At 31.6% G+C, this 24,892-nt stretch overlaps 16 non-coding genes across 16 annotated transcripts; all 16 read right to left on the bottom strand.

Annotated features, from left to right (window-relative positions):
- Positions 1 to 562: 562 nt before the first annotated feature.
- TRNAI-GAU (transfer RNA isoleucine (anticodon GAU)) lies at positions 563 to 636 on the bottom strand. Its single transcript has one exon. It is a non-coding gene; the product is annotated as a tRNA-Ile (tRNA).
- Positions 637 to 1,043: 407 nt separating this feature from the next.
- On the bottom strand, positions 1,044 to 1,116 carry TRNAF-GAA (transfer RNA phenylalanine (anticodon GAA)). The gene has a single exon. It is a non-coding gene; the product is annotated as a tRNA-Phe (tRNA).
- Positions 1,117 to 2,023: 907 nt separating this feature from the next.
- Positions 2,024 to 2,096, bottom strand: TRNAF-GAA (transfer RNA phenylalanine (anticodon GAA)). Its single transcript has one exon. It is a non-coding gene; the product is annotated as a tRNA-Phe (tRNA).
- Positions 2,097 to 3,001: 905 nt separating this feature from the next.
- TRNAF-GAA (transfer RNA phenylalanine (anticodon GAA)) lies at positions 3,002 to 3,074 on the bottom strand. Its single transcript has one exon. It is a non-coding gene; the product is annotated as a tRNA-Phe (tRNA).
- Positions 3,075 to 4,935: 1,861 nt separating this feature from the next.
- Positions 4,936 to 5,008, bottom strand: TRNAF-GAA (transfer RNA phenylalanine (anticodon GAA)). Its single transcript has one exon. It is a non-coding gene; the product is annotated as a tRNA-Phe (tRNA).
- A 906-nt stretch (positions 5,009 to 5,914) lies between these two features.
- TRNAF-GAA (transfer RNA phenylalanine (anticodon GAA)) lies at positions 5,915 to 5,987 on the bottom strand. The gene has a single exon. It is a non-coding gene; the product is annotated as a tRNA-Phe (tRNA).
- Positions 5,988 to 6,875: 888 nt separating this feature from the next.
- TRNAF-GAA (transfer RNA phenylalanine (anticodon GAA)) lies at positions 6,876 to 6,948 on the bottom strand. Its single transcript has one exon. It is a non-coding gene; the product is annotated as a tRNA-Phe (tRNA).
- A 907-nt stretch (positions 6,949 to 7,855) lies between these two features.
- TRNAF-GAA (transfer RNA phenylalanine (anticodon GAA)) lies at positions 7,856 to 7,928 on the bottom strand. Its single transcript has one exon. It is a non-coding gene; the product is annotated as a tRNA-Phe (tRNA).
- Positions 7,929 to 11,259: 3,331 nt separating this feature from the next.
- TRNAF-GAA (transfer RNA phenylalanine (anticodon GAA)) lies at positions 11,260 to 11,332 on the bottom strand. Its single transcript has one exon. It is a non-coding gene; the product is annotated as a tRNA-Phe (tRNA).
- Positions 11,333 to 11,739: 407 nt separating this feature from the next.
- On the bottom strand, positions 11,740 to 11,812 carry TRNAF-GAA (transfer RNA phenylalanine (anticodon GAA)). The gene has a single exon. It is a non-coding gene; the product is annotated as a tRNA-Phe (tRNA).
- Positions 11,813 to 12,718: 906 nt separating this feature from the next.
- On the bottom strand, positions 12,719 to 12,791 carry TRNAF-GAA (transfer RNA phenylalanine (anticodon GAA)). Its single transcript has one exon. It is a non-coding gene; the product is annotated as a tRNA-Phe (tRNA).
- A 424-nt stretch (positions 12,792 to 13,215) lies between these two features.
- Positions 13,216 to 13,288, bottom strand: TRNAF-GAA (transfer RNA phenylalanine (anticodon GAA)). Its single transcript has one exon. It is a non-coding gene; the product is annotated as a tRNA-Phe (tRNA).
- A 407-nt stretch (positions 13,289 to 13,695) lies between these two features.
- TRNAF-GAA (transfer RNA phenylalanine (anticodon GAA)) lies at positions 13,696 to 13,768 on the bottom strand. Its single transcript has one exon. It is a non-coding gene; the product is annotated as a tRNA-Phe (tRNA).
- A 906-nt stretch (positions 13,769 to 14,674) lies between these two features.
- TRNAF-GAA (transfer RNA phenylalanine (anticodon GAA)) lies at positions 14,675 to 14,747 on the bottom strand. The gene has a single exon. It is a non-coding gene; the product is annotated as a tRNA-Phe (tRNA).
- Positions 14,748 to 17,590: 2,843 nt separating this feature from the next.
- TRNAF-GAA (transfer RNA phenylalanine (anticodon GAA)) lies at positions 17,591 to 17,663 on the bottom strand. Its single transcript has one exon. It is a non-coding gene; the product is annotated as a tRNA-Phe (tRNA).
- Positions 17,664 to 20,507: 2,844 nt separating this feature from the next.
- TRNAF-GAA (transfer RNA phenylalanine (anticodon GAA)) lies at positions 20,508 to 20,580 on the bottom strand. Its single transcript has one exon. It is a non-coding gene; the product is annotated as a tRNA-Phe (tRNA).
- Positions 20,581 to 24,892: the final 4,312 nt, after the last annotated feature.

Raw genomic sequence — 24,892 nt, 5'->3', positions numbered from 1 at the left:
AACTATGTTGTTTACATTTGAAATACTTAAAAACTGATAACTGCTCAAGGAAAGAAGAAAAAAGGTACTGAACCATGCTAAAACTCGGGACCTTTAGATCTTCAGTCTAATGCTCTCCCAACTGAGCTATTTCGGCAAAGTCTGTGTATGGCAAAAGTCACTAAGACCTCAACTGAGCTATGTTTGCATGGTTACACAAGGTTTTGTATCAATATTTTTCTGTCATCATGATTGCATGAAATGAAAAGAAAATATGTGTTTTATACTATAAATATATCCATTACAAACCCTTAATCAAACATTTAAGTAAAAGCTTTAACAAATTGTGGTCAGGAAGCATTGTTAGATTACTTCAAATTTTCATAATAGTTAGAGTAGCATGACTTACAACATGAAAACAATATTTAAGCTGTATTTATGCACCGTGTTGTTAAATAAACATTCTCATCATTTAGAAGTTACTACTGAATACTCAACTATGTTAAGAAATGATGTTGATTACATTTGAAATAATTAAATTCTGATCACTACTCAAGGAAAAGAGAAAAAATGCACACAAACATGCCGAAACCCGGGATCGAACAAGGGACCTTTAGATCTATCAGTCTAACGCTCTCCCAACTGAGCTATTTCGGCAAAGTATGGTTATGACAAAAGTCACTAAGACCTCAACTGAGCTATGTTTGCATGGTTAGACAAGGTTTAGTATCAATATATTTCTGTCATCATGATTGCATGAAATGAAAAGAAAATATGTGTTTTATACTGTATAACCCTTAATTATACATTTAAGTAAAAGTATTAACAAATTGTGGTCAGGAAGCATTGTTAGATTACTTAAATTTTTCATAATAGAGTAGCATGACGGACAACATGAAAACAATATCTAAGCTGTATTTATGCACCGTGTTGTTAAATAAACATTCTCATCATTTAGAAGTTACTACTGAATACTCAACTATATTAAGAAATGATGTTGTTTAAATTTGAAATAATTAAATTCTGATCACTACTCAAGGAAAAATGAAAAATGCACTCAAACATGCCGAAACCCGGGATCGAACCAGGGACCTTTAGATCTTCAGTCTAACGCTCTCCCAAATGAGCTATTTCGGCAAGGTCAGAGGATGACATAAGTCACTAAGACCTCAACTGAGCTATGTTTGCATGGTTACACAAGGTTAAGTATCAATATTTTTCCGTCATCATGATTGCATGAAATGAAGAGAAAAGATGTGTTTTATACTGTAAATATATAAATTACAAATCCTTAATCGTACATTTAAGTAAAAGTTTTAACAAATTGTTGTCAGGAAGCAGTTAGTTTACTTCAAATTTTCATAATAGAGTAGCATGATGGACAACATGAAAACAATTTTTAAGCTGTATTTATGCACCGTGTTGTTAACTAAACATTCTCATCATTTAGAAGTTACTACTGAATACTCAACTATGTTAAGAAATGATGTTGTTTACATTTGAAATACTTAAAAACTGATAACTGCTCAAGGAAAGAAGAAAAAAGGTACTGAAACATGTTGAAACTCGGGACCTTTACATCTTCAGTCTAATGCTCTCCCAACTTAGCTATTTCGGCAAAGTCTGTGTATGGCAAAAGTCACTAAGACCTCAACTGAGCTATATTTGCATGGTTACACAAAGTTTAGTATCAATATTTTTCTGTCATCATGATTGCATGAAATGAAGAGAAAAGATGTGTTTTATACTGTAAATATATCCATTACAAACCCTTAATCATACATTTAAGTAAAAGTTTTAACAAATTGTGGTCAGGAAGCATTGTGAGATTACTTCAAATTTTCATAATAGTTAGAGTAGCATGACTTACAACATGAAAACAATATTTAAGCTGTATTTATGCACCGTGTTGTTAATTAAACATTCTCATCATTTAGAAGTTACTACTGAATACTCAATTATGTTAAGAAATGATGTTGATTAAATTTGAAATAATTAAATTCTGATCACTACTCAAGGAAAAAAGAAAAAATGCACTCAAACATGCCGAAACCCGGGATCGAACCAGGGACCTTTAGATCTTCAGTCTAACGCTCTCCCAACTGAGCTATTTCGGCAAGGTCGGTGTATGGCAAAGGTCACTAAGACCTCAACTGAGCTATGTTTATATGGTTACACAAGGTTAAGTATCAATATTTTTCTGTCATCATGATTGCATGAAATGAAGAGAAAAGATGTGTTTTATACAGTAAATATATAAATTACAAACCCTTAATCGTACATTTAAGTAAAAGTTTTAACAAATTGTGGTCAGTAAACAGTTAGTTCACTTCAAATTTTCATAATAGAGTAGCATGATGGACAACATGAAAGCAATTTTTAGCTGTATTTATGCACCGTGTTGTTAAATCAACATTCTCATCATTTAGAAGTAACTACTGAATACTCAACTATGTTAAGAAATGATGTTGTTTACATTTGAAATAATTAAATACTGATAACTACTCAAGGTAAAAAGAAAAAAGGTACTCAAACATGCTGAGACCCGGGACCCTTAGATCTTCAGTCTAATGCTCTCCCAACTGAGCTATTTCGGCAATGTCTGTGTATGGCAAAAGTCAGTAAGACCTCAACTGAGCTATGTTTGCATGCTTACACAAGGTTTAGTATCAATATTTTTCTGTCATCATGATTGCATGAAATGAAAAGAAAATCTGTGTTTTATACTGTAAATATATAAAATTACAAACCTTAATTGTACATTTAAGTAAAATTGTTAACAAATTGTGGTCAGGAAGCATTGTTAGATTACTTCAAATTTTCATAATAGTTAGAGTAGCATGACTTACAACATGAAACAATATTTAAGCTGTATTTATGCACCGTGTTGTTAATTAAACATTATCATCATTTAGAAGTTACTACTGAATACTCAACTATGTTAAGAAATGATGTTGATTAAATTTGAAATAATTAAATTCTGATCACTACTCAAAGAAAAAAGAAAAAATGCACTCAATCATGCCGAACCCCGGGATCGAACCAGGGACCTTTAGATTTTCAGTCTAACGCTCTCCCAACTGAGCTATTTCGGCAAGGTCGGAGTATGGCATAAGTCACTAAGACCTCAACTGAGCTATGTTTGCATGGTTACACAAGGGTTAAGTATCAATATTTTTCTGTCATCATGATTGCATGAAATGAAGAGAAAAGATGTGTTTTATACTGTAAATATATAAATTACAAACCCTTAATCGTACATTTAAGTAAAAGTTTTATCAAATTGTGGTCAGGAAGCAGTTAGTTTACTTCAAATTTTCATAATAGAGTAGGCATGATGGACAACATGAAAACAATTTTTAAGCTGTATTTTTATGCACCGTGTTGTTAAATAAACATTCTCATCATTTAGAAGTTACTACTGAATACTCAACTATGTTAAGAAACGATGTTGTTTACATTTGAAATACTTAAAAACTGATAACTGCTCAAGGAAAGAATAAAAAAAGGTACTGAAACATGCTGAAACTCGGGACCTTTAGATGCTTCAGTCTAATGCTCTCCCAACTGAGCTATTTCGGCAAAGTCTGTGTATGGCAAAAGTCACTAAGACCTCAACTGAGCTATGTTTGCATGGTTACACAAGGTTTAGTATCAATATTTTTCTGTCATCATGATTGCATAAAATGAAAAGAAAATATGTGTTTTATACTATATAATATATCCATTACAAACCCTTAATCAAACATTTAAGTAAAAGCTTTAACAAATTGTGGTCAGGAAGCATTGTTAGATTACTTCAAATTTTCATACTAGTTAGAGTAGCATGATTTACAACTTGAAAACAATATTTAAGCTGTATTTATACACCGTGTTGTTAATTAAACATTATCATCATTTAGAAGTTACTACTGAATACTCAACTATGTAAGAAATGATGTTGTTTAAATTTGAAATAATTAAATTCTGATCACTACTCAAGGAAAAAAGAAAAATGCACTCAAACATGCCGAAACCCGGGACCTTTAGATCTTTAGTCTAACGCTCTCCCAACTGAGCTATTTCGGCAAGGTCGGTGTATGGCAAAAGTCACTAAGACCTCAACTGAGCTATGTTTGCATGGTTTGACAAGGTTAAGTATCAATATTTTTCTGTCATCATGATTGCATGAAATGAAGAGAAAAGATGTGTTTTATACTGTAAATATATAAATTACAAACCTTTAATCGTACATTTAAGTAAAAGTTTTAACAATTTGTGGTCAGGAAGCAGTTAGTTTACTTCAAATTTTCTTAATAGAGTAGCATGATGGACAACATGAAAACAATTTTTAAGCTGTATTTATGCACCGTGTTGTTAAATAAACATTCTCATCATTTAGAAGTTACTACTGAATACTCAACTATGTTAAGAAATGATGTTGTTTACATTTGAAATTCTTAAAAACTGATAACTGCTCAAGGAAAGAAGAAAAAAGGTACTGAACCATGCTGAAACTCGGGACCTTTAGGTCTTCAGTCTAAAGCTCTCCCAACTGAGCTATTTCGGCAAAGTCTGTGTATGGCAAAAGTCACAAAGACCTCAACTGAGCTATGTTTGCATTGTTACACACAGTTTAGTATCAATATTTTTCTGTCATCATGATTGCATGAAATGAAAAGAAAATATGTGTTTTATACTGTTTAACCCTTAATTATACATTTAAGTAAAAGTATTAACAAATTGTGGTCAGGAAGCATTGTTAGATTACTTCAATTTTTCATAATAGAGTAGCATGACGGACAACATGAAAACAATATTTAAGCTGTATTTTTGCACCGTGTTATTAAATAAACATTCTCATCATTTAGAAGTTACTACTGAATACTCAACTATGTTAAGAAATTATGTTGTTTAAATTTGAAATAATTAAATTCTGATCACTACTCAAGGAAAAAAGAAAAATGCCACTCAACATGCCGAAACCCGGGATTGAACCAGGGACCTTTAGATCTTCAGTCTAATGCTCTCCCAACTGAGCTATTTCGGCAGGGTCGGAGTATGGCGTAAGTCACTAAGACCTCAACTGAGCTATGTTTGCATGCTTACACAAGGTTAAGTATCAATATTTTTCTGTCATCATGATTGCATGAAATGAAGAGAAAAGATGTGTTTTATACTGTAAATATATAAATTACAAACCCTTAATCGTACATTTAAGTAAAAGTTTTAACAAACTGTGGTCCGGAAGCAGTTAAATTACTTCAAATTTTCATAATAGAGTAGCATGATGGACAACATGAAAACAATTTTTAAGCTGTATTTATGCACCGTGTTGTTATATAAACATTCTCATCATTTAGAAGATACTACTGAATACTCAACTATGTTAAGAAATGATGTTGTTTACATTTGAAAGAATTTAATACTGATAACTACTCAAGGAAAGAAGAAAAATGGTACTCAAACATGCTGAAACCCGGGACCTTTAAATCTTCAGTCTAACGCTCTCCCAACTGAGCAATTTCGTCAAAGTCTTTGTATGGCAAAAGTCACTAAGACCTCAACTGAGCTATATTTGCATGGTTACACAAAGTTTAGTATCAATATTTTTCTGTCATCATGATTGCATGAAATGAAGAGAAAAGATGTGTTTTATACTGTAAATATATCCATTACAAACCCTTAATCATACATTTAAGTAAAAGTTTTAACAAATTTTGGTCAGGAAGCATTGTGAGATTACTTCAAATTTTCATAATAGTTAGAGTAGCATGACTTACAACATGAAAACAATATTTAAGCTGTATTTATGCACCGTGATGTTAATTAAACATTCTCATCATTTAGAAGTTACTACTGAATACTCAATTATGTTAAGAAATGATGCTGTTTAAATTTGAAATAATTAAATTCTGATCACTACTCAAGGAAAAAAGAAAAATGCACTCAAACATGCCGAAACCCGGGATCGAACCAGGAACCTTTAGATCTTCAGTCTAACGCTCTCCCAACTGAGCTATTTCGGCAGGGTCGGAGTATGGCGTAAGTCACTAAGACCTCAACTGAGCTATGTTTGCATGGTTACACAAGGTTAAGTATCAATATTTTTCTGTCATCATGATTGCATGAAATGAAGAGAAAAGATGTGTTTTATACTGTAAATATATAAATTACAAACCCTTAATCGTACATTTAAGTAAAAGTTTTAACAAATTGTGGTCCGGAAGCAGTTAAATTACTTCAAATTTTCATAATAGAGTATCATGATGGACAGCATGAAAACAATTTTTAAGCTGTATTTATGCACCGTGTTGTTAAATAAACATTCTCATCATTTAGAAGATACTACTGAATACTCAACTATGTTAAGAAATGATGTTGTTTACATTTGAAATAATTTAATACTGATAACTACTCAAGGAAAGAAGAAAAAATGTACTCAAACATGCTGAAACCCGGGACCTTTAGATCTTCAGTCTAACGCTCTCCCAACTGAGCTATTTCAGCAAAGTATGTGTATGACGAAAGTCACTAAGACCTCAACTGAGCTATGTTTGCATGGTTAGACAAGGTTTAGTACCAATATTTTTCTGTCATCATGATTGCATGAAATGAAAAGAAAATATGTGTTTTATACTGTTTAACCCTTAATTATACATTTAAGTAAAAGTATTAACAAATTGTGGTCAGGAAGCATTGTTAGATTACTTCAATTTTTCATAATAGAGTAGCATGACGGACAACATGAAAACAATATTTAAGCTGTATTTATGCACCGTGTTGTTAAATAAACATTCTCATCATTTAGAAGTTACTACTGAATACTCAACTATGTTAAGAAATGATGTTGTTTAAATTTGAAATAATTAAATTCTGATCACTACTCAAGGAAAAAAGAAAAATTCACTGAAACATGCCGAAACCCGGGATCGAACCAGGGACCTTTAGATCTTCAGTATAACGCTCTCCCAACTGAGCTATTTCGGCAAGGTCAGAGTATGTCATAAGTCACTAAGACCTCAACTGAGCTATGTTTGCATGGTTACACAAGGTTAAGTATCAATATTTTTCTGTCATCATGATTGCATGAAATGAAGAGAAAAGATGTGTTTTATACTGTAAATATATAAATTACAAACCCTCAATCGTACATTTAAGTAAAAGTTTTAACAAATTGTGGTCAGGAAGCAGTTAGTTTAGTTCAAATTTTCATAATAGAGTAGCAAGATGGACAACATGAAAACAATTTTTAAGCTGTATTTATGCACCGTGTTGTTAAATAAACATTCTCATCATTTAGAAGTTACTACTGAATACTCAATTATGTTAAGAAACGATGTTGTTTACATTTGAAATACTTAAAAACTGATAACTGCTCAAGAAAAGAATAAAAAAGGTACTGAAACATGCTGAAACTCGGCACATTTAGATCTTCAGTCTAATGCTCTCCCAACTGAGCTATTTCGGCAAAGTCTGTGTATGGCAAAAGTCACTAAGACCTCAACTGAGCTATGTTTGCATGGTTACACAAGGTTTAGTATCAATATTTTTCTGTCATCATGATTGCATAAAATGAAAAGAAAATATGTGTTTTATACTATAAATATATCCATTACAAACCCTTAATCAAACATTTAAGTAAAAGCTTTAACAAATTGTCATCAGGAAGCATTGTTAGATTACTTCAAATTTTCATAATAGTTAGAGTAGCATGACTTACAACATGAAAACAATATTTAAGCTGTATTTATGCAACGTGTTATTAATTAAACATTATCATCATTTAGAAGTTACTACTGAATACTCAACTATGTTAAGAAATGATGTTGATTAAATTTGAAATAATTAAATTCTGATCACTACTCAAGGAAAAAAGAAAAAATGCACTCAAACATGCCGAAACCCGGAATCGAACCAGGGACCTTTAGATCTTCAGTCTAACGCTCTCCCAACTGAGCTATTTCGGCAAAGTATGTGTATGACGAAAGTCACTAAGACCTCAACTGAGCTATGTTTGCATGGTTAGACAAGGTTTAGTATCAATATTTTTCTGTCATCATGATTGCATGAAATGAAAAGAAAATATGTGTTTTATACTGTTTAACCCTTAATTATACATTTAAGTAAAAGTATTAACAAATTGTTTTCAGGAAGCATTGTTAGATTACTTCAATTTTTCATAATAGAGTAGCATGACGGACAACATGAAAACAATATTTAAGCTGTATTTATGCACCGTGTTGTTAAATAAACATTTTCATCATTTAGAAGTTACTACTGAATACTCAACTATGTTAAGAAATGATGTTGTTTAAATTTGAAATAATTAAATTCTGATCACTACTCAAGGAAAAAAGAAAAATGCACTCAAACATGCCGAAACCCAGGATCGAACCAGGGACCTTTAGATCTTCAGTCTAACGCTCTCCCAACTGAGTTATTTCGGCAAGGTCGGAGTATGGCATAAGTCACTAAGACCTCAACTGAGCTATGTTTGCATGGTTACACAAGGTTAAGTATCAATATTTTTCTGTCATCATGATTGCATGAAATGAAGAGAAAAGATGTGTTTTATACTGTAAATATATAAATTACAAACCCTTAATTGTACATTTAAGTAAAAGTTTTAACAAACTGTGGTCCGGAAGCAGTTAAATTACTTCAAATTTTCATAATAGAGTAGCATGATGGACAACATGAAAACAATTTTTAAGCTGTATTTATGCACCGTGTTGTTAAATAAACATTCTCATCATTTAGAAGATACTACTGAATACTCAACTATGTTAAGAAATGATGTTTTTTATATTTGAAATAATTTAATACTGATAACTACTCAAGGAAAGAAGAAAAAATGTACTCAAACATGCTGAAACCCGGGACCTTTAAATCTTCAGTCTAATGCTCTCCCAACTGAGCAATTTCGTCAAAGTCTGTGTATGGCAAAAGTCACTAAGACCTCAACTGAGCTATATTTGCATGGTTACACAAAGTTTAGTATCAATATTTTTCTGTCATCATGATTGCATGAAATGAAGAGAAAAGATGTGTTTTATACTGTAAATATATCCATTACAAACCCTTAATCATACATTTAAGTAAAAGTTTTAACAAATTGTGGTCAGGAAGCATTGTGAGGTTACTTCAAATTTTCATAATAGTTAGAGTAGCATGACTTACAACATGAAAACAATATTTAAGCTGTATTTATGCACTGTGTTGTTAATTAATCATTCTCATCATTTAGAAGTTACTACTGAATACTCAACTATGTTAAGAAACGATGTTGTTTACATTTGAAAAACTTAAAAACTGATAACTGCTCAAGGAAAGAAGAAAAAAGGTACTGAAACATGCTGAAACTCGGGACCTTTAGATCTTCAGTCAAATGCTCTCCCAACTGAGCTATTTCAGCAAAGTCTGTGTATGGCAAAAGTCACTAAGACCTCAACTGAGCTATGTTTGCATGGTTACACAAGGTTTAGTATCAATATTTTTCTGTCATCATGATTGCATAAAATGAAAAGAAAATATGTGTTTTATACTATAAATATATCCATTGCAAACCCTTAATCAAACATTTAAGTAAAAGCTTTAACAAGTTGTTGTCAGGAAGCATTGTTAGATTACTTCAAATTTTCATAATAGTTAGAGTAGCATGACTTACAACATGAAAACAATATTTAAGCTGTATTTATGCACCGTGTTGTTAATTAAACATTATCATCATTTAGAAGTTACTACTGAATACTCAACTATGTTAAGAAATGATGTTGATTAAATTTGAAATAATTAAATTCTGATCACTACTCAAGGAAAAAAGAAAAAATGCACTCAAACATGCCGAAACCCGGGATCGAACCAGGGACCTTTAGATGTTCAGTCTAACGCTCTCCCAACTGAGATATTTCGGCAAGGTCAGAGTATGGCATAAGTCACTAAGACCTCAACTGAGCTATGTTTGCATGGTTACACAAGGTTAAGTATCAATATTTTTCTGTCATCATGATTGCATGAAATGAAGAGAAAAGATGTGTTTTATACTGTAAATATATAAATTACAAACCCATAATCGTACATTTAAGTAAAAGTTTTAACAAATTGTGGTCAGGAAGCAGTTAAATTACTTCAAATTTTCATAATAGAGTAGCATGATGGACAACATGAAAACAATTTTTAAGCTGTATTTATGCACCGTGTTGTTAAATAAACATTCTCATCATTTAGAAGATACTACTGAATACTCAACTATGTTAAGAAATGATGTTGTTTACATTTGAAATAATTTAATACTGATAACTACTCAAGGAAAAAAGAAAAAATGTACTCAAACATGCTGAAACCCGGGACCTTTAAATCTTCAGTCTAACGCTCTCCCAACTGAGCAATTTCGTCAAAGTCTGTGTATGGCAAAAGTCACTAAGACCTCAACTGAGCTATATTTGCATGGTTACACAAAGTTTAGTATCAATATTTTTCTGTCATCATGATTGCATGAAATGAAGAGAAAAGATGTGTTTTATACTGTAAATTTATAAATTACAAACCCTTAAACGTACATTTAAGTAAAAGTTTTAACAAATTGTGGTCAGTAAACAGTTTACTTCAAATTTTCATAATAGAGTAGCATGACGGACAACATGAAAACAATGTTTAAGCTGTATTTATGCACCGTGTTATTAAATAAACATTCTCAGCATTTAGAAGATACTACTGAATACTCAACTATGTTAAGAAATGATGTTGTTTACATTTGAAATAATTAAATACTGATAACAACTCAAGGAAAAAAGAAAAAAGGTACTCAAACATGCTGAGACCCGGGACCTTTAGATCTTCAGTCTAATGCTCTCCCAACTGAGCTTTTTTGGCAATGTCTGTGTATGGCAAAAGTCAGTAAGACCTCAACTGAGCTATGTTTGCATGGTTACACAAGGTTTAGTATCAATATTTTTCTGTCAACATGATTGCATGAAATGAAAAGAAAATCTGTGTGTTATACTGTAAATATATCCATTACAAACCCTTAATCATACTTTTAAGTAAAAGTTTTAACAAATTGTGGTCAGGAAGCATTGTTAGATTACTTCAAATTTTCATAATAGTTAGAGTAGCATGACTTACAACATGAAAACAATATTTAAGCTGTATTTATGCACCGTGTTGTTAATTAAACATTCTCATCATTTAGAAGATACTACTGAATACTCAACTATGTTAAGAAATGATGTTGATTAAATTTGAAATAATTAAATTCTGATCACTACTCAAGGAAAAAAGAAAAAATGCACTCAAACATGCCGAAACCCAGGATCGAACTAGGGAACTTTAGATCTTCAGTCTAACGCTCTCCCAACTGAGCTATTTCGGCAAAGTATGTGTATGACAAAAGTCACTAAGACCTCAACTGAGCTATGTTTGCATGGTTAGACAAGGTTTAGTATCAATATTTTTCTGTCATCGTGATTGCATGAAATGAAAAGAAAATACGTGTTTTATACTGTATAACCCTTAATTATACATTTAAGTAAAAGTATTAACAAATTGTGGTCAGGAAGCATTGTTAGGTTACTTAAATTTTTCATAATAGAGTAGCATGACGGACAACATGAAAACAATATTTAAGCTGTATTTATGCACCGTGTTGTTAAATAAACATTCTCATCATTTAGAAGTTACTACTGAATACTCAACTATGTTAAGAAATGATGTTGTTTAAATTTGAAATAATTAAATTCTGATCACTACTCAAGGAAAAAAGAAAAATTCACTCAAACATGCCGAAACCCGAGCTCGAACCAGGGACCTTTAGATCTTCAGTCTAACGCTCTCCCAACTGAGCTATTTCGGCAAGGTCGGAGTATGGCATATCTCACTAAGACCTCAACTGAGCTATGTTTGCATGGTTACACAAGGTTAAGTATCAATATTTTTCTGTCATCATGATTGCATGAAATGAAGAGAAAAGATGTGTTTTATACTGTAAATATATAAATTACAAACCCTTAATCGTACATTTAAGTAAAAGTTTTAACAAATTGTGGTCAGGAAGCAGTTAGTTTACTTCAAATTTTCATAATAGAGTAGCATGATGGACAACATGAAAACAATTTTTAAGCTGTATTTATGCACCGTGTTGTTAACTAAACATTCTCATCATTTAGAAGTTACTACTGAATACTCAACTATGTTAAGAAACGATGTTGTTTACATTTGAAATACTTAAAAACTGATAACTGCTCAAGGAAAGAAGAAAAAAGGTACAGAAACATGTTGAAACTCGGGACCTTTAGATCTTCAGTCTAATGCTCTCCCAACTGAGCTATTTCGGGAAAGTCTGTGTATGGCAGAAGTCTCTAAGACCTCAACTGAGCTATGTTTGCATGGTTACACAAGGTTTAGTATCAATATTTTTCTGTCATCATGATTGCATGAATTGAAAAGAAAATATGTGTTTTATACTATAAATATATCCATTACAAACCCTTAATCATACATTTAAGTAAAAGCTTTAACAAATTGTGGTCAGGAAGCATTGTTAGATTACTTCAAATTTTCATAATAGTTAGAGTAGCATGACTTACAACATGAAAACAATATTTAAGCTGTATTTATGCACCGTGTTGTTAATTAAACATTCTCATCATTTAGAAGTTACTACTAAATACTCAACTATGTTAAGAAATGATGTTGTTTAAATTTGAAATAATTAAATTCTGATCACTACTCAAGGAAAAAAGAATAATGCACTCAAACATGCCGAAACCCGGGATCAAACCAGGGACCTTTAGATCTTCAGTCTAACACTCTCCCAACTGAGCTATTTCGGCAAGGTCAGTGTATGGCAAAAGTCACTAAGACCTCAACTGAGCTATGTTTGCATTGGTACACAAGGTTAAGTATCAATATTTTTCTGTCATCATGATTGCATGAAATGAAGAGAAAAGATGTGTTTTATACTGTAAATATATAAATTACAAACCCTTAATCGTACATTTAAGTAAAAGTTTTAACAAATTGTGGTCAGGAAGCAGTTAGTTTACTTCAAATTTTCATAATAGTTAGAGTAGCATGATGGACAACATGAAAACAATTTTTAAGCTGTATTTATGCACCGTGTTGTTAAATAAACATTCTCATCATTTAGAAGTTACTACTGAATACTCAACTATGTTAAGAAACGATGTTGTTTAAATTTGAAATAATTAAATTCTGATCACTACTCAAGGAAAAAAGAAAAAATGCACTCAAACATGCCGAAACCCAGGATCGAACTAGGGAACTTTAGATCTTCAGTCTAACGCTCTCCCAACTGAGCTATTTCGGCAAAGTATGTGTATGACAAAAGTCACTAAGACCTCAACTGAGCTATGTTTGCATGGTTAGACAAGGTTTAGTATCAATATTTTTCTGTCATCGTGATTGCATGAAATGAAAAGAAAATACGTGTTTTATACTGTATAACCCTTAATTATACATTTAAGTAAAAGTATTAACAAATTGTGGTCAGGAAGCATTGTTAGGTTACTTCAATTTTTCATAATAGAGTAGCATGACGGACAACATGAAAACAATATTTAAGCTGTATTTATGCACCGTGTTGTTAAATAAACATTCTCATCATTTAGAAGTTACTACTGAATACTCAACTATGTTAAGAAATGATGTTGTTTAAATTTGAAATAATTAAATTCTGATCACTACTCAAGGAAAAAAGAAAAATTCACTCAAACATGCCGAAACCCGGGCTCGAACCAAGAACCTTTAGATCTTCAGTCTAACGCTCTCCCAACTGAGCTATTTCGGCAAGGTCGGAGTATGGCATATGTCACTAAGACCTCAACTGAGCTATGTTTGCATGGTTACACAAGGTTAAGTATCAATATTTTTCTGTCATCATGATTGCATGAAATGAAGAGAAAAGATGTGTTTTATACTGTAAATATATAAATTACAAACCCTTAATCGTACATTTAAGTAAAAGTTTTAACAAATTGTGGTCAGGAAGCAGTTAGTTTACTTCAAATTTTCATAATAGAGTAGCATGATGGACAACATGAAAACAATTTTTAAGCTGTATTTATGCACCGTGTTGTTAACTAAACATTCTCATCATTTAGAAGTTACTACTGAATACTCAACTATGTTAAGAAACGATGTTGTTTACATTTGAAATACTTAAAAACTGATAACTGCTCAAGGAAAGAAGAAAAAAGGTACAGAAACATGTTGAAACTCGGGACCTTTAGATCTTCAGTCTAATGCTCTCCCAACTGAGCTATTTCGGGAAAGTCTGTGTATGGCAGAAGTCTCTAAGACCTCAACTGAGCTATGTTTGCATGGTTACACAAGGTTTAGTATCAATATTTTTCTGTCATCATGATTGCATGAATTGAAAAGAAAATATGTGTTTTATACTATAAATATATCCATTACAAACCCTTAATCATACATTTAAGTAAAAGCTTTAACAAATTGTGGTCAGGAAGCATTGTTAGATTACTTCAATTTTTCATAATAGTTAGAGTAGCATGTCTTACAACATGAAAACAATATTTAAGCTGTATTTATGCACCGTGTTGTTAATTAAACATTCTCATCATTTAGAAGTTACTACTAAATACTCAACTATGTTAAGAAATGATGTTGTTTAAATTTGAAATAATTAAATTCTGATCACTACTCAAGGAAAAAAGAATAATGCACTCAAACATGCCGAAACCCGGGATCAAACCAGGGACCTTTAGATCTTCAGTCTAACACTCTCCCAACTGAGCTATTTCGGCAAGGTCAGTGTATGGCAAAAGTCACTAAGACCTCAACTGAGCTATGTTTGCATTGGTACACAAGGTTAAGTATCAATATTTTTCTGTCATCATGATTGCATGAAATGAAGAGAAAAGATGTGTTTTATACTGTAAATATATAAATTACAAACCCTTAATCGTACATTTAAGTAAAAGTTTTAACAAATTGTGGTCAGGAAGCAGTTAGTTTACTTCAAATTTTCATAATAGAGTAGCATGATGGACAACATGAAAACAATTTTTAAGCTGTATTTATGCACCGTGTTGTTAAATAAACATTCTCATCATTTAGAAGTTACTACTGAATACTCAACTATGTTAAGAAACGATGTTGTTTACATTTGAAAAACTTAAAAACTGATAACTGCTCAAGGAAAGAAGAAAAAAGGTACTGAAACATGCTGAAACTCGGGACCTTTAGATCTTCAGTCAAATGCTCTCCCAACAGAGCTATTTCAGCAAAGTCTGTGTATGGCAAAAGTCACTAAGACCTCAACTGAGCTATGTTTGCATGGTTACACAAGGTTTAGTATCAATATTTTTCTGTCATCATGATTGCATAAAATGAAAAGAAAATATGTGTTTTATACTATAAATATATCCATTGCTAACATTTAATCAAACATTTAAGTAAAAGCTTTAACAAGTTGTTGTCAGGAAGCATTGTTAGATTACTTCAAATTTTCATAATAGTTAGAGTAGCATGACTTACAACATGAAAACAATATTTAAGCTGTATTTATGCACCGTGTTGTTAAATAAACATTATCATCATTTAGAAGTTACTACTGAATACTCAACTATGTTAAGAAATGATGTTGATTAAATTTGAAATAATTAAATTCTGATCACTACTCAAGGAAAAAAGAAAAAATGCACTCAAACATGCCGAAACCCGGGATCAAACCAGGGACCTTTAGATCTTCAGTCTAACGCTCTCCCAACTGAGATATTTCGGCAAGGTCAGAGTATGGCATAAGTCACTGAGACCTCAACTGAGCTATGTTTGCATGGTTACACAAGGTTAAGTATCAATATTTTTCTGTCATCATGATTGCATGAAATGAAGAGAAAATGTGTTTTATACTGTAAATATATAAATTACAAACCCATAATCGTACATTTAAGTAAAAGTTTTAACAAATTGTGGTCAGGAAGCAGTTAAATTACTTCAAATTTTCATAATAGAGTAGCATGATGGACAACATGAAAACAATTTTTAAGCTGTATTTATGCACCGTGTTGTTAAATAAACATTCTCATCATTTAGAAGATACTACTGAATACTCAACTATGTTAAGAAATGATGTTGTTTACATTTGAAATAATTTAATACTGATAACTACTCAAGGAAAAAATAAAAAAATGTACTCAAACATGCTGAAACCCGGGACCTTTAAATCTTCAGTCTAACGCTCTCCCAACTGAGCAATTTCGTCAAAGTCTGTGTATGGCAAAAGTCACTAAGACCTCAACTGAGCTATATTTGCATGGTTACACAAAGTTTAGTATCAATATTTTTCTGTCATCATGATTGCATGAAATGAAGAGAAAAGATGTGTTTTATACTGTAAATTTATAAATTACAAACCCTTAAACGTACATTTAAGTAAAAGTTTTAACAAATTGTGGTCAGTAAACAGTTTACTTCAAATTTTCATAATAGAGTAGCATGACGGACAACATGAAAACAATGTTTAAGCTGTATTTATGCACCGTGTTGTTAACTAAACATTCTCATCATTTAGAAGTTACTACTGAATACTCAACTATGTTAAGAAACGATGTTGTTTACATTTGAAATACTTAAAAACTGATAACTGCTCAAGGAAAGAAGAAAAAAGGTACAGAAACATGTTGAAACTCGGGACCTTTAGATCTTCAGTCTAATGCTCTCCCAACTGAGCTATTTCTTCAAAGTCTGTCTATGGCAAAAGTCACTAAGACATCAACTGAGCTATGTTTGCATGGTTACACAAGGTTTAGTATCAATATTTTTCTGTCATCATGATTGCATGAAATGAAAAGAAAATATGTGTTTTATACTGTAAATATATCCATTACAAACCCTTAATCATACATTTAAGTAAAAGCGTTAACAAATTGTGGTCAGGAAGCATTGTTAGATTACTTCAAATGTTCATAATAGTTAGAGTAGCATGACTTACAACATGAAAACAATATTTAAGCTGTATTTATGCACCGTGTTGTTAATTAAACATTCTCATCATTTAGAAGTTACTACTGAATACTCAACTATGTTAAGAAATGATGTTGTTTAAATTTGAAATAATTAAATTCTGATCACTACTCAAGGAAAAAAGAAAAGATGCACTCAAACATGCCAAAACCCAGGATCGAACTAGGGAACTTTAGATCTTCAGTCTAACGCTCTCCCAACTGAGCTATTTCGGCAAAGTATGTGTATGACAAAAGTCACTAAGACCTCAACTGAGCTATGTTTGCATGGTTAGACAAGGTTTAGTATCAATATTTTTCTGTCATCGTGATTGCATGAAATGAAAAGAAAATACGTGTTTTATACTGTATAACCCTTAATTATACATTTAAGTAAAAGTATTAACAAATTGTGGTCAGGAAGCATTGTTAGGTTACTTCAATTTTTCATAATAGAGTAGCATGACGGACAACATGAAAACAATATTTAAGCTGTATTTATGCACCGTGTTGTTAAATAAACATTCTCATCATTTAGAAGTTACTACTGAATACTCAACTATGTTAAGAAATGATGTTGTTTAAATTTGAAATAATTAAATTCTGATCACTACTCAAGGAAAAAAGAAAAATTCACTCAAACATGCCGAAACCCGGGCTCGAACCAAGAACCTTTAGATCTTCAGTCTAACGCTCTCCCAACTGAGCTATTTCGGCAAGGTCGGAGTATGGCATATGTCACTAAGACCTCAACTGAGCTATGTTTGCATGGTTACACAAGGTTAAGTATCAATATTTTTCTGTCATCATGATTGCATGAAATGAAGAGAAAAGATGTGTTTTATACTGTAAATATATAAATTACAAACCCTTAATCGTACATTTAAGTAAAAGTTTTAACAAATTGTGGTCAGGAAGCAGTTAGTTTACTTCAAATTTTCATAATAGAGTAGCATGATGGACAACATGAAAACAATTTTTAAGCTGTATTTATGCACCGTGTTGTTAACTAAACATTCTCATCATTTAGAAGTTACTACTGAATACTCAACTATGTTAAGAAACGATGTTGTTTACATTTGAAATACTTAAAAACTGATAACTGCTCAAGGAAAGAAGAAAAAAGGTACAGAAACATGTTGAAACTCGGGACCTTTAGATCTTCAGTCTAATGCTCTCCCAACAGAGCTATTTCAGCAAAGTCTGTGTATGGCAAAAGTCACTAAGACCTCAACTGAGCTATGTTTGCATGGTTACACAAGGTTTAGTATCAATATTTTTCTGTCATCATGATTGCATAAAATGAAAAGAAAATATGTGTTTTATACTATAAATATATCCATTGCTAACATTTAATCAAACATTTAAGTAAAAGCTTTAACAAGTTGTTGTCAGGAAGCATTGTTAGATTACTTCAAATTTTCATAATAGTTAGAGTAGCATGACTTACAACATGAAAACAATATTTAAGCTGTATTTATGCACCGTGTTGTTAAATAAACATTATCATCATTTAGAAGTTACTACTGAATACTCAACTATGTTAAGAAATGATGTTGATTAAATTTGAAATAATTAAATTCTGATCACTACTCAAGGAAAAAAGAAAAAATGCACTCAAACATGCCGAAACCCGGGATCAAACCAGGGACCTTTAGATCTTCAGTCTAACGCTCTCCCAACTGAGATATTTCGGCAAGGTCAGAGTATGGCATAAGTCACTGAGACCTCAACTGAGCTATGTTTGCATGGTTACACAAGGTTAAGTATCAATATTTTTCTGTCATCATGATTGCATGAAATGAAGAGAAAATGTGTTTTATACTGTAAATATATAAATTACAAACCCATAATCGTACATTTAAGTAAAAGTTTTAACAAATTGTGGTCAGGAAGCAGTTAAATTACTTCAAATTTTCATAATAGAGTAGCATGATGGACAACATGAAAACAATTTTTAAGCTGTATTTATGCACCGTGTTGTTAAATAAACATTCTCATCATTTAGAAGATACTACTGAATACTCAACTATGTTAAGAAATGATGTTGTTTACATTTGAAATAATTTAATACTGATAACTACTCAAGGAAAAAATAAAAAAATGTACTCAAACATGCTGAAACCCGGGACCTTTAAATCTTCAGTCTAACGCTCTCCCAACTGAGCAATTTCGTCAAAGTCTGTGTATGGCAAAAGTCACTAAGACCTCAACTGAGCTATATTTGCATGGTTACACAAAGTTTAGTATCAATATTTTTCTGTCATCATGATTGCATGAAATGAAGAGAAAAGATGTGTTTTATACTGTAAATTTATAAATTACAAACCCTTAAACGTACATTTAAGTAAAAGTTTTAACAAATTGTGGTCAGTAAACAGTTTACTTCAAATTTTCATAATAGAGTAGCATGACGGACAACATGAAAACAATGTTTAAGCTGTATTTATGCACCGTGTTGTTAACTAAACATTCTCATCATTTAGAAGTTACTACTGAATACTCAACTATGTTAAGAAACGATGTTGTTTACATTTGAAATACTTAAAAACTGATAACTGCTCAAGGAAAGAAGAAAAAAGGTACAGAAACATGTTGAAACTCGGGACCTTTAGATCTTCAGTCTAATGCTCTCCCAACTGAGCTATTTCTTCAAAGTCTGTCTATGGCAAAAGTCACTAAGACATCAACTGAGCTATGTTTGCATGGTTACACAAGGTTTAGTATCAATATTTTTCTGTCATCATGATTGCATGAAATGAAAAGAAAATATGTGTTTTATACTGTAAATATATCCATTACAAACCCTTAATCATACATTTAAGTAAAAGCGTTAACAAATTGTGGTCAGGAAGCATTGTTAGATTACTTCAAATGTTCATAATAGTTAGAGTAGCATGACTTACAACATGAAAACAATATTTAAGCTGTATTTATGCACCGTGTTGTTAATTAAACATTCTCATCATTTAGAAGTTACTACTGAATACTCAACTATGTTAAGAAATGATGTTGTTTAAATTTGAAATAATTAAATTCTGATCACTACTCAAGGAAAAAAGAAAAGATGCACTCAAACATGCCAAAACTCGGGATCGAACCAGGGACCTTTAGATCTTCAGTCTAACGCTCTCCCAACTGAGTTATTTCGGCAAAGTCTGTGTGTGGCAAAAGTCACTAAGACCTCAACTGAGCTATGTTTGCATGGTTACACAAGGTTTAGTGTCAATATTTTTCTGTCATCATGATTGCATGAAATGAAAAGAAAATATGTGTTTTATACTGTATAACCCATAATTATACATTTAAGTAAAAGTTTTAACAAATTGTGGTCAGGAAGCATTGTTAGATTACTTCAAATTTTCATAATAACGTAGCATGACGGACAACATGAAAACAATATTTAAGCTGTATTTATGCACCGTGTTGTTAATTAAACATTCTCATCATTTAGAAGTTACTACTGAATACTCAACTATGTTAAGAATTGATGTTGTTTAAATTTTAAATAATTAAATTCTTATCAATAATCAAGGAAAAAAGAAAAAATGCACTCAAACATGCCGAAACCCGGGATCGAACCAGGGACCTTTAGATCTTCAGTCTAACGCTCTCCCAACTGAGCTATTTTGGCAAGGTCAGTGCATGGCAAAAGTCACTAAGACCTCAACTGAGCTATGTTTGCATGGTTACACAAAGTTTAGTATCAATATTTTTCTGTCATCATGATTGCATGAAATGAAGAGAAAAGATGTGTTTTATACTGTAAATATATAAATTACAAACCCTTAATCGTACATTTAAGTAAAAGTTTTAACAAATTGTGGTCAGGAAGCAGTTAGTTTACTTCAAATTTTCATAATAGAGTAGCATGACGGACAACATGAAAACAATATTTAAGCTGTATTTATGCACCGTGTTGTTAAATAAACATTCTCATCATTTAGAAGATACTACTGAATACTCAACTATGTTAAGAAAAGATGTTGTTTACATTTGAAATAATTAAATACTGATAACTACTCAAGGAAAAAAGAAAAAATTTACTCAAACATGAAGAAACCTGGGACCTTTAGATCTTCTGTCTAACGCTCTCCCAACTGAGCTATTTCTTCAAAGTCTGTCTATGGCAAAAGACACTAAGACATCAACTGAGCTATGTTTGCATGGTTACACAAGGTTTAGTATCAATATTTTTCTGTCATCATGATTGCATGAAATGAAAAGAAAATATGTGTTTTATACTGTAAATATATCCATTACAAACCCTTAATCATACATTTAAGTAAAAGCTTTAACAAATTGTGGTCAGGAAGCATTGTTAGATTACTTCAAATGTTCATAATAGTTAGAGTAGCATGACTTACAACATGAAAACAATATTTAAGCTGTATTTATGCACCGTGTTGTTAATTAAACATTCTCATCATTTAGAAGTTACTACTGAATACTCAACTATGTTAAGAAATGATGTTGTTTAAATTTGAAATAATTAAATTCTGATCACTACTCAAGGAAAAAAGAAAATATGCACTCAAACATGCCAAAACTCGGGATCAAACCAGGGACCTTTAAATGTTCAGTCTAACGCTCTCCCAACTGAGCTATTTCAGCAAGGTCAGTATATGGCAAAGTCACTAAGACCTCAACTGAGCTATGTTTGCATGGTTACACAAGGTTAAGTATCAATATTTTTCTGTCATCATGATTGCATGAAATAAAAAGAAAATATGTGTTTTGTACTGTAAATATATCCAATACAAACCCTTAATCATACATTTAAATAAAAGCTTTAACAAATTGTGGTCAGGAAGCATTGTTAGATTACTTCAAATTTTCATAATAGTTAGAGTAGCAAGACTTACAACATGAAAACAATATTTAAGCTGTATTTATGCACCGTGTTATTAAATAAACATTCTCATCATTTAGAAGATACTACTGAATACTCAACTATGTTAAGAAATGATGTTGTTTACATTTGAAATAATTAAATACTGATAACTACTGAAGGAAAAAAGAAAAAATGTACTCAAACATGCTGAGACCCGGGACCTTTAGATCTACAGTCTAATGCTCTCCCAACTGAGCTATGTTTGCATGGTTACACAAGGTTTAGAATCAATATTTTTCTGTCATCAAGATTGCATGAAATGAAAAGAAAATATGTGTTTTATACAGTATAACCCTTAATTATACATTTAAGTAAAAGTTTTAACAAATTGTGGTCTGAAAACATTGTTAGATTACTTCAAATTTTCATAATAGAATAGCATGACGGACAACATGAAAACAATATTTAAGCTGTATTTATGCACCGTGTTGTTAAATAAACATTCTCATCATTTAGAAGATACTACTGAATACTCAACTATGTTAAGAAATGATGTTGTTTACATTTGAAATAATTAAATACTGATAACTGCTCAAGGAAAAAAGAAAAAATGTACTCAAACATGCTGAAACCCGGGACCTTTAGATCTTCAGTCTAACGCTCTCCCAACTGAGCAATTTCGTCAAAGTCTGTGTATGGCAAAAGTCACTAAGACCTCAACTGAGCTATGTTTGCATGGTTACACAAAGTTTAGTATCAATATTTTTCTGTCATCATGATTGCATGAAATGAAAAGAAAATATGTGTTTTATACTGTAAATATATCCATTACAAACCCTTAATCATACATTTAAGTAAAAGTTTTAACAAATTGTGGTCAGGAAGCATTGTTAGATTACTTCAAATTGTCATAATACTTAGAGTAGCATGACTTACAACATGAAAACAATATTTAAGCTGTATTTATGCACCGTGTTGTTAATTAAACATTCTCGTCATTTAGAAGTTACTACTGAATACTCCACTATGTTAAGAAATGATGTTGTTTAAATTTGAAATAATTAAGTTCTGATCACTACTCAAGGAAAAAAGAAAAATGCACTCAAGCATGCCGAAACCCGGGATCGAAACAGGGACCTTTAGATCTTCAGTCTAACGCTCTCCCAACTGAGCTATTTTGGCAAGGTCGGTGTATGGCAAAAGTCACTAAGACCTCAACTGAGCTATGTTTGCATGGTTACACAAGGTTAAGTAGCAATATTTTTCTGTCATCATTATTGCATGAAATGAAGAGAAAAAATGTGTTTTATATTGTAAATATATAAATTACAAACCCTTAATCATACATTTAAGTAAAAGTTTTAACAAATTGTGGTCAGGAAGCATTGTTAGATTACTTCAAATTGTCATAATACTTAGAGTAGCATGACTTACAACATGAAAACAATATTTAAGCTGTATTTATGCACCGTGTTGTTAATTAAACATTCTCATCATTTAGAAGTTACTACTGAATACTACACTATGTTAAGAAATGATGTTGTTTAAATTTGAAATAATTAAGTTCTGACCACTACTCAAGGAAAAAAGAAAAATGCATTCAAGCATGCCGAAACCCGGGATCGAAACATGCACCTTTAGATCTTCAGTATAACGCTCTCCCAACTGAGCTATTTTGGCAAGGTCGGTGTATGGCAAAAGTCACAAAGACCTCAACTGAGCTATGTTTGCATGGTTACACAAGGTTAAGTAGCAATATTTTTCTGTCATTATTATTGCATGAAATGAAGAGAAAAGAAGTGTTTTATACTGTAAATATATAAATTACAAACCCTTAATCATACATTTAAGTAAAAGTTTTAACAAATTGTGGTCAGGAGCAGTTAGTTTACTTCAAATTTTCATAATAGAGTAGCATGATGGACAACATGAAAACAATATTTAAGCTGTATTTATGCACCGTGTTGCTAAATAAACATTCTCATCATTTAGAAGTTACTACTGAATACTCAACTATGTTAAGAAACTATGCTGTTTACATTTGAAATACTTAAAAACTGATAACTGCTTAAGGAAAGAAGAAAAAAGGTGCTGAAACATGCTGAAACCCGGGACCTTTAGATCTTCAGTCTAACGCTCTCCCAACTGAGTTATTTCGGCAAAGTCTGTGTGTTGCAAAAGTCACTAAGACCTCAACTGAGCTATGTTTGCATGGTTACACAAGGTTTAGTATCAATATTTTTCTGTCATCATGATTGCATGAAATGAAAAGAAAATATGTGTTTTATACTGTATAACCCTTAATTATACATTTAAGTAAAAGTTTTAACAAATTGTGGTCAGGAAGCATTGTTAGATTACTTCAAATTTTCATAATAACGTAGCATGACGGACAACATGAAAACAATATTTAAGCTGTATTTATGCACCGTGTTGTTAATTAAACATTCTCATCATTTAGAAGTTACTACTGAATACTCAACTATGTTAAGAAAAGATGTTGTTTACATTTGAAATAATTAAATACTGATAACTACTCAAGGAAAAAAGAAAAAATTTACTCAAACATGAAGAAACCTGGGACCTTTAGATCTTCTGTCTAACGCTCTCCCAACTGAGCTATTTCTTCAAAGTCTGTCTATGGCAAAAGACACTAAGACATCAACTGAGCTATGTTTGCATGGTTACACAAGGTTTAGTATCAATATTTTTCTGTCATCATGATTGCATGAAATGAAAAGAAAATATGTGTTTTATACTGTAAATATATCCATTACAAACCCTTAATCATACATTTAAGTAAAAGCTTTAACAAATTGTGGTCAGGAAGCATTGTTAGATTACTTCAAATGTTCATAATAGTTAGAGTAGCATGACTTACAACATGAAAACAATATTTAAGCTGTATTTATGCACCGTGTTGTTAATTAAACATTCTCATCATTTAGAAGTTACTACTGAATACTCAACTATGTTAAGAAATGATGTTGTTTAAATTTGAAATAATTAAATTCTGATCACTACTCAAGGAAAAAAGAAAATATGCACTCAAACATGCCAAAACTCGGGATCAAACCAGGGACCTTTAAATGTTCAGTCTAACGCTCTCCCA

This window comes from Taudactylus pleione, unplaced genomic scaffold (genome assembly GCF_031769625.1).
Source record: "Taudactylus pleione unplaced genomic scaffold, aTauple2 ptg000593l, whole genome shotgun sequence".
NCBI lineage: Eukaryota > Metazoa > Chordata > Amphibia > Anura > Myobatrachidae > Taudactylus > Taudactylus pleione.
This window is presented reverse-complemented; position numbering and strand designations above follow the sequence as displayed.